This window comes from Zalophus californianus, chromosome 3, assembly GCF_009762305.2.
Source record: "Zalophus californianus isolate mZalCal1 chromosome 3, mZalCal1.pri.v2, whole genome shotgun sequence".
Taxonomy (NCBI): Eukaryota; Metazoa; Chordata; class Mammalia; order Carnivora; family Otariidae; genus Zalophus; species Zalophus californianus.
The window spans coordinates 24,795,631-24,806,578 of NC_045597.1; the positions used below are offsets into that span (position 1 = coordinate 24,795,631).

Sequence of the window (10,948 nt, forward strand, 5' to 3'; positions counted from 1 at the left end):
AGTCTGTTTGAGATTCTCTCTCTCCATCTTCCCCTTCCACTCCCCGCCTCCCTCCCTCTCTCTCTCTCTCTCTCTCTCTCTCTCTCAAATAAATAAATAAATAAATCTTACAACAATAAAATAATAATAACAATAGAAACCCCTAGTTTGGAAAATAATTCTGAAAGTTTATGTTGTCATTATTTAAGAGGGTACAAAGTTTTTGGTTAAAGGAAATAAAAAACGTTTCCTTCCCATTATCACCATCATCATTGATTAGATTTATCTAGTGTTTACTGTGTGCCTAGTACAGTTAACTTTGATCAACCGGGGTTTGAATAGCATGCACTTATATGCAGATTTTTTAATACAGTACAATATTATAAATGTATCTTCTCTTCATTATGATTTTCTTAATAACATTTTATTTTTTTCTAGCTTACTTTATTGTAAGACCACAGTACCCAATACATATGCAAAATATGAGTTAATCAACTGTTTCTGTTATTGGTAAGGCTTCTGGTCAGCAGTAGGTTATTACTAGGTAGGTTTTGGGGGGCTCCAAAGTTATAGGGGATTTTCAATTACAGGGGCAGTCAAGGCCCCTAACCACTGTGATATTCAAGGATCAATTGTAGTGTTTTACTTGCTTACATGTCTTATATGGATTGTTTGTATTTAATTTCATAACATTTCTAATAACTACCTTAATTCACATGAAAATATTAATGCTTAACGAGATTAAGTATCTGGCTCCATTTTCACTGCCAGTAGTAAGAGAGGCTGAGATTCAACCTAGAATCTTGGATTTCTTCATAAAGCTTGAGTTTTTGACTACATATTTGTATGTTTACGCTAGCAGCCATCGAAATGCCACCCAGAGGATAGTACTGAGAAAATTCTGTTTAACGATTTAACTGAACAAAATGGTGAAAATGAGTTAGTCTGCATAATGTAAGAAATGATGGATAATGTGACACCGAAATATAGGGGTACTTTGTGGGTGTTTTTAAGCCAGAAAATTTCACAAATATTACACAACCAGAAATTAAGTTAACAAATTTCTTCTAAAAATGCAAATAAGCCCTTTCTCTCAAGGGTTAACAACATGAGGTTAAGTTTCTTAGATATTCAGACATATGTCTGATAATTAGATTGCTTAACACTTATGGTTAAATTGGGATTCTTATGGAATGAGAAAGTGTGTTTTTGGTGGGGGGAGGGCAAGAAGTGTTAATTGCACAGACTGGTTCAAGTGGGATGCCGCCACAGGGGACTTTAATCAAATTAATGTAATATTCATATATCCCACCATTCCTCCTACAGATTTAATATATAGTTTAAATATTCTTACAGCAATACTCCATATCATAATTTTTCTTAATTTAAATAATCACTAATTCATTTTGGTTTGACTATGTATAATTTTTACATGTTTTATAAGTAAAAATAATAAAAAATAATACCTCTTCAAATGTTATAGGAAAACATAAAATTAAAAATACTGACAGTAATTTTAATCCTTTATCATGAAATTGCAAAAATTCTTAGATCATCTAAAGCCCTTATTTTTCATAAAAGGGACATAAAGATTGGATTAAACAATTAACAGAGCTAATTAAATTGCATTCGTATTTAGTGAGCACTTTCGGTTTGAAAAAAAAGTTTCATAATTTTAATTTTCACACAGCCTTATTGCTTTTTCTCCTAATCACAAATCTCTTGCAAAGAGTATTTAGAGTCACTATTTAAACCATTAGAATATAATTTTTGCCCTAATTTTTCCACTACTAAAGTTTCCAGGTACCCTAGTCACCTCTCTATAAAAACATCTTTCTTAACCTTTAAACATCACTTGGACATATTGCTTACTGACTTCTTGGAAAACTGCTACCCCTTTCTTCCACAACAGTATCTGCTTTTCTTTTCTCACTCATTCTCATCTTCTCTTGCCACCTCCTCTTCTTCTACCTGTCATTTAAGTAATGCCTGATTTTTTTTTTCTGCACTCTTTCTTCCTAAATTCATATTGGTCCAAGTTTTAATTACTGTCAATACATGAGTAATTTCCAAATTTTTTTCCTCAAGTTAAATTTGTCCTAGGAGATAAAGATATCTACAACCAATCACTTAGTCCATATTTCAACTATATGACTTTGTAGATTTATACATAGTTATATATAAAACTATATATAGTTACATAACTATACAACTTTATTGAGTTGTATAGTTATATAAAAAATCTTGCCTTTCCTTCAGCTCCTGGAAATCATTGCTAGGTATTTTGTCTATATCAATTTGCTAGTCTGGATATTTCACATAAAAAGAGTCACACAACATGGGACTTTTCATATCTGGCTTCTTTTACATAACATTATGTTTTTCAGGATCACCTGTGTGGTTGCATGTACCAGAATATGATTCCTTTTAATGGATGAATAATGCCCCGTTTCACGGATTTAGTACATTTTGCTTTTCTATTCATCAGTTGATAGATTGAGATATTTTCCCTTTTTACATATTGTGAATAATGCTATTATTAACAATAATGCTTATTAACACAAGCAATGTGTTTTTGCTTCTCTTGGGCATATACCTAGAGAGTGGAAATGCTAGATCACATGGTAACACTATGCTTAATGTTTTGAGGAACAGCAAAAATAATTTAAAAAGCAGCCTCACCATTATATATTCTCAGTAGCAATGTCTGATATTCCAATTTCTTCACAACTTCATTAATGCTTGTGATGGACCCTCTTATCATATTCATGCTGTGGGTGTAATGTGGTCATTCATTGAGGTATTAATTTGTGTTTTGTGATGACTAATGATATTCAGCATCTTTTCAGGTGCTTCTTCTCGATTTGTATTTCTTCTTTGGAGAAAGGCATGTTCAAAATCTTTGCCCATTTTTAATTTGGGTTGTCTTTATATGGTTGAGTTACACAAGTTCTTTATATGTTGTTGATATTAGACTCTAATCAGATATATAATTTACAAATATTTTCTTTTTGGGAGGAGCAGGTTGCTATTTATTTATGACAAATATTCCACATCTGTGATCCTTTACAGTCAGAAGTTCTTTGAAATGGTGCCACAGGCCTTGGCCTGTTAGAGGATGGAGTCATCCCGCAAATGGCCCCACAAATAGCATAGGTTTTAAACTGCCTGGCTGTTCAACCTGCCTGTCACCTTGTCAACCTCCATCATGTTCATCTGGCTGGATGCATGGTCTGTGGCCTGGATGATGTGGTTGGCAGAATATTTCCAGCACATGTATGGGTCCAAGAACTCCTGGGCATTGTCTTGCATGGAGCAAGAGTGCAGAATGATTTGCAAATATTTTCTATTCTCTGTTATCTTTTATTTCTTTTTCTTAATTTCACCCACTAGACTCTTTAGTACAATGTTTAATAGAAATGGCCTGAACAGGGGCACCTAGGTGGCTCAGTAGGTTAAGCACCCAACTCTTGACTTGAGCTCAGGTCATGATCTCTGGATCTGTGAGTTCCAGTCTCGCCTTGGGCTCTGCGGTCAGAGCAGGGCCTGCCTCAGATTTTTTTCTCCTTCTGCCTTTGCCCCCGCTCGCACATGCTCTATAAATACATACATACATACATACATACATAAGATGTTTAAAAAAAAGGAAGAAAGAAATGGCCTGAACAGATTTTTTTCCCCCCTAATCTTTGTCGGTGAAATCCTTCAGTCTTTCCTATTTAAGTACAATGTTAACTGTAGGTTTTTCCTTAGATTCCCATTATCAGGTTGAAGAAGATCTCTGCTTTTCCTAGTTTGTTAAATATTTTTATCATGGAAGAGTGTTCTATTTTCTGAAAGATTTTTTCTGCATCTATTTGAAATGACATAGTAGCTTTTGTCTTTTATTCTAAGATATAATACATTGGTTTTGTATTTTGAACAACTTACATTCCTGAAGTTATGATTGCACCTGGGTTATGAGATTTATTCCTCTTTATGTTTTGGTGGATTTAGTTTGCTGATATATTGTTGAGTATCTTTTTGCTTATATTCATAAATTATACTGGCCCATAATTTTCTTTTCTTGTATTACCTTGATCTGATAGCATTAGGTTAATACTGGCTGCATAAAATGAGTTGAGAAATCTTTCCTTCTCCTCTTTTATTTTGGGGGAAGAGTTCAGGAAAGATTGATGTTATTTTTTCTTTAACTACTTAGTAGAATTCACCAATGAAGCCATTTAGTTCTGAGATTGGATTTGTGGGATATTTTTTAATTACTAACTTATTACTTTACTTCTTATAATTTATTCAGTTTTTCTGTTAATTCTTAAGTCATTTCCATTAGATTGACTCTTTCCAGAATTTTGCCCCTTTCAGCTAGATTATCTAATTTGTTGTCATACCATTATTTATTATATTCCTTTTTGATCATTTTTTATTTCTGTAAGGCAGATAGTATGTTCCCTTTTTCCCAGTTTTAGTAATTTGAGTTTGTTCTTTTATTTTCTTTGTCATTCTAGCTATGGGCTTGGCAGTTTTATCTTTTTAAGATTCAACCTTTGTTTTTCTAAATTTTCTCTATTGTTTTACTGTTATTTCATTTATTTCTGCTCAAGTCTTTATTATTTCTTTCCTTTTGAGTTTAGTTTGCTTTTCTTTTTTTAATGTCCTAAGGTGGCCATTAGCTGTATTGTTAGTTGCTTGTTTAGTTAGTTTTCTGAGCTACCTCTGTAAAGTCTATGTTGTTCTCCATGTGTGACCACTGAGGTCTGTGATGTGTAGCTTAGTGATTAACTAATGTTTAGATAGAAATTTATTCAAATTCCTGGAACCAATAAGTCTCCAGTCTTTGCCAAAGGGCTCCAGTTGCACACTGTGGTATGCCTTCAACACTCAGCCATTCGATTTACGACTCTGCTTTAATCTACACTTTCTGCTGGTACAATGTCTCAAGGTTTGCCAAAACTGAGATCTCAGGGCCTTTTTCAGACTTCGCTGAGCATCTGCACAGTCCTAGACATGCATATAGTCAAGAGTCCCAGGGAGTTTTTCAAAGACACCTATGACATCTCATTCCCCAGCTGTTCCTTCTAAGTTTTTTGGTTTGTTCCACTTAATTATTATCCACCGCTTCAGATAATGGTGATATTAACTGATTATCAGTTAGTGATTATCAGTAGTGATTAATCAAATAGTGTGGAATCTCTAGGAATTGGGCTCAAAAAAGAGTTTCCACAGCATTCTGCCCTCTCCAACTCTGTAGCCTTCTACTTTTTATCATGATTGCAGGCTGTTGGTTTTAGAGAACGTTGTGGAGCTGGAGACGGGGATGGAAATGAGGCAAGAAAAAAATGCCACAAGCTCACTGTTCTTACTAAGTTTCAGCTGTCTTTCTTGAAATTTTCCCTAGATTTTTGCAAAACTGGCTAATTTCCAGATTTATAAAAAACTGAATTTTCACAATTTTTGGCAGTGTTCTCGTTATCTTTATGAAGATATTTTATAGAAGTCTTTACTCTGCCATTTTCACTTTTTTTAAAGATTTATTTATTTATTTATTTGCTGGAAAAGGGCAGAAGGAGAGAGAGAATCTCAAGCAGACACCCCGCTGAGCATGGAGCCTGCTGTAGGGCTAGTTCTCACAACCCTGAGATCATGACCTGAGCTGAAATCAACAGTTGGACACTCAACTGACTGAGTCACCCAAGCACTTTTTACTTTTTTTAACTGTTAAGATAAGTTAATATTCCTTTCTTAAGAAAATCATTCCTACCCCTTGAGTCTAAAATAAGTCCTCAAAATATCTTCTTTTAGAATGCATAGTAATTATTGTGTTCATAATATTTGTAATTAATTGTGAAGTTAGGGTGTAAAATCTGTATGTTCCATGGTTATAAGCTAGATGAAGACATTGCCTTTCTTGCTCATTGATGTGTTACCAGTACGAGTACAGTGTCATTGATGTAATAGAAATGTTATAAATATTTTTGAATGAATAAGTAAATGGGTGAATAAATGAATTTTAATTTCACTTAAAAGTGTATTCATATACTCCATTTGAATGACTATGATACCTCAGGAATTGAAACAACTCGAGGTCAATTTAATAAAAATGTATAAAGCCAATGAAAGTTTAAAGATAATAGTCAGCATAGGCTATATCTTATAGTAGTAACTAACAACCTCAGAACTGTAGTCAGAACACAACAATAAAGGCTTTTCTCACTCATATGAAACATCGATTGATGTTTACATGTCTACCTGCTGTTTTAATCCATATTTTCTTCATGTTAGAACTCAGGCTGAAAAAGGAGCTTTTACCTTCAATATTGCTACTTTCTGTGGAGGAGGGAAGGGACATTGCTAACCACATCTCCCTCCTAAAGCTACTCTTAGAAATGCTACATGCCATTTCTGTTTACATTTAATTGGCAAGGGTAAGTCATATAGGCAATCCTAATTCAAGAGAACATACATGCACAATCCTCCAATAAAGTGAGGTGCAAAAGTTGCATGGGCAAGCCATGTGGAGAGGCAAAAATAATTTCCTGCTGAGAAGAAGAACAAATATGTGTAAACAATGATATAACCTACCACAGTACTGGCCCCCAATCTAATATTAATTTTAGCAAACCACAGTAGGCCTAACCTTGCTATTCTTGCAAGTAGATTAAAAACAAAGCAAAACAAAACAAAAAACACTTCACTTGAGTATTTTTTTTAATGAGGGCATCATGTTAAAAATTGGCCTACATAATGCAAGCTCCTTTTCTAGTGATGTTTGGTAACTGAACTTTAAGGTGCTTATGTAGAAAGTGATTCTACTATATATAAAAACAATTTACTGCAGAGATTTGTTCACAGTTCATTAAATAGCTGTTCAAAACTGGCCTGAAACTTTCCAGAACATGTTTAAGATTTGTAGAAATGACACCTTGGATATAAAAGTAAAATAAAACATTACTTTGACTCCTGACATATCTGGAATGGAAACACATCAATCACCCAAAGCCTGAAGTACATGATGCTCAGTGCTGAGAAAGTCTCCTTAAAAATATTGTCCGACCGACATATTGTAATATTCCTTTTTTTCACATTTTTTTCAAAATTTAAAAGTTCAGAGAGACCTTAATGAACAACACTTAAAAAAACATCTGTATCATATATTCCTTAGAGTCCATGTTTTACTGCAGTCAAATAGAAAAAAAAAATTAGAGTAGGACACACTCTGAACAACACCACGAATGTTTCATCCATAAATAACATTATTTTTTGTATAAGCACTTTCAAAACCTAATTTTTCATGTTTTAGAAAAAGGAAACAGATCAATCAAAAATTTCTCTTGGGTCTTACATTGTGCTAGGTGATTTGAAGGATACAATTGAAATATATAAAATAATTCATGCCCAGAGGTAGCTTACAGGTAAGATGATAATTTAAGGCAAAATTAAACAATTAAGAATAAAAAAGGTATAAAACTATAGTGCAAAATCCTAGTTGGAGACAAGAGCTTCAATTTAAATATCAAAAGCTTTTTAATCCAGTCCTGAAGATGGGGAAACACACAAAGAGGTTAGGTTAAAAATAATTATTTTTGCCTACATATTATATATATATATATATATATATATGCTTACATGAATGCCTACATATTATATATATAATAATATATATTATCATGAATGTCTACATATTATGGATAATACATATTATATTATTATATACATATATACAACTATAATATACATATTTATTTTATTATTTATTTTTGACCTAACATCTTTTTTTATATAAAATACAAATATGTTATGTTTTATATAAAATACTAACATCAACAACACACAGGAATGGAGAAGACTTTAGCATATACCTTCTGACACTTTGGGAATCTTCTGTATCATCCTTAGAAGAATTCTAGAAAGGAAACAGACAATTTGGGACAGGAAGCCAATGGAAGAGGAAAACTTGAAAATAAGTAAAATAGCACATAACAGATTGGATGGTAGGTGTACTGAAAGCAGTGCTTACAGCAAATTTATATTGCACAAGAAAAAAATATGAAAAGTAATGAGCTAAAGATCAAATTTAGGAAGTTACAAAAAGTACAAGAGAATAAAGCCATAGAAAGAAGAAAGAGAATAATAAAGATTAGAGCAGAGCATAATATTAAAGAGAAGAGAGATACTGAAAAAAACCCGAAGTTGATATTTATAAAACATCAAGAAATTTGACTAACTTTAGAGAGATTGATAAGAAGAAAATGAGGAGGCACACATATATTAGTAACTCAATTCCACATTTGAAACTAATGATGTACTATATGTTGGCTAATTTAAATTAAATTTAAAAAATATTAGTAATAAAGAGATATAGATATATAATACATAGTATAGCTTTTAACATGATATAATTATAATATAGATATAATATAGATTATGTGTAATACAGATATATATATGATAGATTTTAATGGTGTAATGGCAGGAACAATTTTCCAGAATTCTAGAATGTTACTAAAAATTGACTCAAGAGATTAGAGAACACAAGTAATTCTAGAACTATTAATAGAAAGGAATGAGTAGTTCTTTTTTCTAAAATAGAAAACTCAAGGCCTAAAATCCTTAATTAGCCAAACATTCAAATAATAAGTAATTTCAGTTATATAGAAATTATTCTAGTGTATGATAAGAGGGAACACTATTCAACTTATTTTAGTAAGCTACTATAATATTGATACTAATACATGACACGAACCACATATAAGAGGGATAAAATTACATGATTGGATTAAAGGATTAAAATCATACATTGACCTTAACAAATATAGAAAAGTCATTGATATATCTCTACATCCATTAACAAGAATTCTTAATAAACCAGAAATATATTTATTTAACTTGATAAATAGAATTCTCAAAAATCTATTGAGAATAACAAGGTTAATTATGAAACACTAAAAAACATGCTCTTTCTTTTTTTTCTTTTTAAACATCCTGTTTCAAAAGAGTGTTGGGTGCCTACTGTATCTAATGCTATTCAATGTGTATGAAAGTATTGAATATAAGTACTAGCTAGAGCAATAGAAGGAAAGAAAGGGAGGAAGGGAGAGAGGGAGAGAGGGAAGGAGGAGGGAAGGAAGCAAGCAAGCAAAAAGAAAGAAGGAAAAGCTAAAAAATTGAGAAGGAAAAAACATTCTGTCATTTTTCCAAATTACTTTAAAAAGCAAAAACTCCACTGATAATTTAGTTAACAAGACAATTTTTCAAAATAGTTTAAAAGAAATTCAATAGACAAATTTAATTAAATGTCTGCATACCTGAAATAGTTAAAAAAATACATTTTACACAAATATATACAATAAAAACATAAAAAACTAATAATTATAAAACAAAAATATAGACGCCATCTATGAAATAAGCTATGAAACTTTATCAAAAGACATTTAAAAAGTCTGAAGTAAATATGTAAATATATGATGGTCAGGGGTTGGAATACAGTGTGAAAATATTCAATCCTTCCAAGTGAATTTTAGTGTTGATGAAATTGCAATCATGACACAAAAATTATCTAAAAAAAAGAAGGAAAATTCTCAATATACTAAAAAATAGAATTCTTCTCAAGCTGATGAAGAAAGTCTATAAAAACCTATAGTTAACATCATACTTAATGGTGAAAAATGTGAAACTTTCTCACTAAAATCAGGTACAAGGCAAAGATGTCCCTTCTCCCCACTCTTCAACATCATGCTGGAAGTTCTTGCTAATGCATTAAGGTATGAAAATGAATAAAAGCTACGCGGATTGGGAAGAAAGAAATAAAACCATCTTTGATCATGGATGACATGATTGTCCGTGTAGAAAATCTGGAAGGATTAACAACAACAAAAAATTCCTAGAACTAATAAGTGATTATAGTTAGCCTACAGGATTCAAGGTTAAAATTTAAAACTCAATCACTTGCTTAGATACCAGCAAGGAAAAAGCAGAACTTAAAATTAAAATCACATTACTATTTCCACTGTCATCTAAAAAAGAAATACGTATATATTTAATAAAAATGTACAAGATCTGTATGAGGAAACTACAAAACTGATGGGAGAAATCAAAGAAGATCTAAATACATAAAGAGATATTCCATGTTCATGGATAAGGACACTCAATATTATCAAAATTTCAGTTCTTTCCAAATCGATCTATAGATTTAATATAATCTCAATCAAAATCCCAAAAACTTATTTCATATATTCCACAAACTGATTCTAAAGTTTATATGAAGTGTCAGAAAACTCAGAATAATTAACAGAATACTGAAGTAGAACGAAACTGGAGGACTGACACTACACAATGTTTAGATCTACTAAAAGCTACAATTATCAAGACAATGTGGCAGTGGCTATAGAGAGACAAACAGATCAATTAAACAGAGAGCCCAGAATTAGACCCAAATAAATAGAGTGAACTGATTTTGACAAAGAAGCAAAAGCAACACAATAGAGCAAAGATAGTCTTTTCAACAAATGATGCAAGAAAATCTGGACATCTACATGCATAAAAAATAAATCTATACATAGACTTTACATCTTTCATGAAAATTAAATCAAACTGAATCAGACCCTAAATGTAAAATGTAAAAGTATAAAATTCCTAGAAGATGAGATAGGAGAAAACCTAGATGTCCTTGGGGATGGCAATAATATTTCTGATACAACATCAAAGGCATGATACATGAAAGAAATAATTGATAAACTGAACTTCATTAAAATTAAAAACTTCTAGGGGTCCCTGGGTGGCTCAGTCATTAAGCGTCTGCCTTCAGCTCAGGTCATGATCCCAGGGTCCTGGGATCGAGCCCCGCATCAGGCTCCTCGCTCTGCGGGAGGCCTGTTTCTCCCTCTCCCACTCCCCCTGCTTGTTTTCCCCCTCTCACTGTATTTATCTCTGTCAAATGAATAAACAAAATCTTTAAAAAAAATTAAAAACTTCT

The 10,948-nt window shown here is 32.1% G+C and overlaps 1 pseudogene; it reads right to left on the reverse strand.

Moving 5' to 3' along the window:
* Positions 1-3,051: 3,051 nt before the first annotated feature.
* LOC113919259 lies at positions 3,052-3,291 on the reverse strand (annotated as a pseudogene).
* Positions 3,292-10,948: the final 7,657 nt, after the last annotated feature.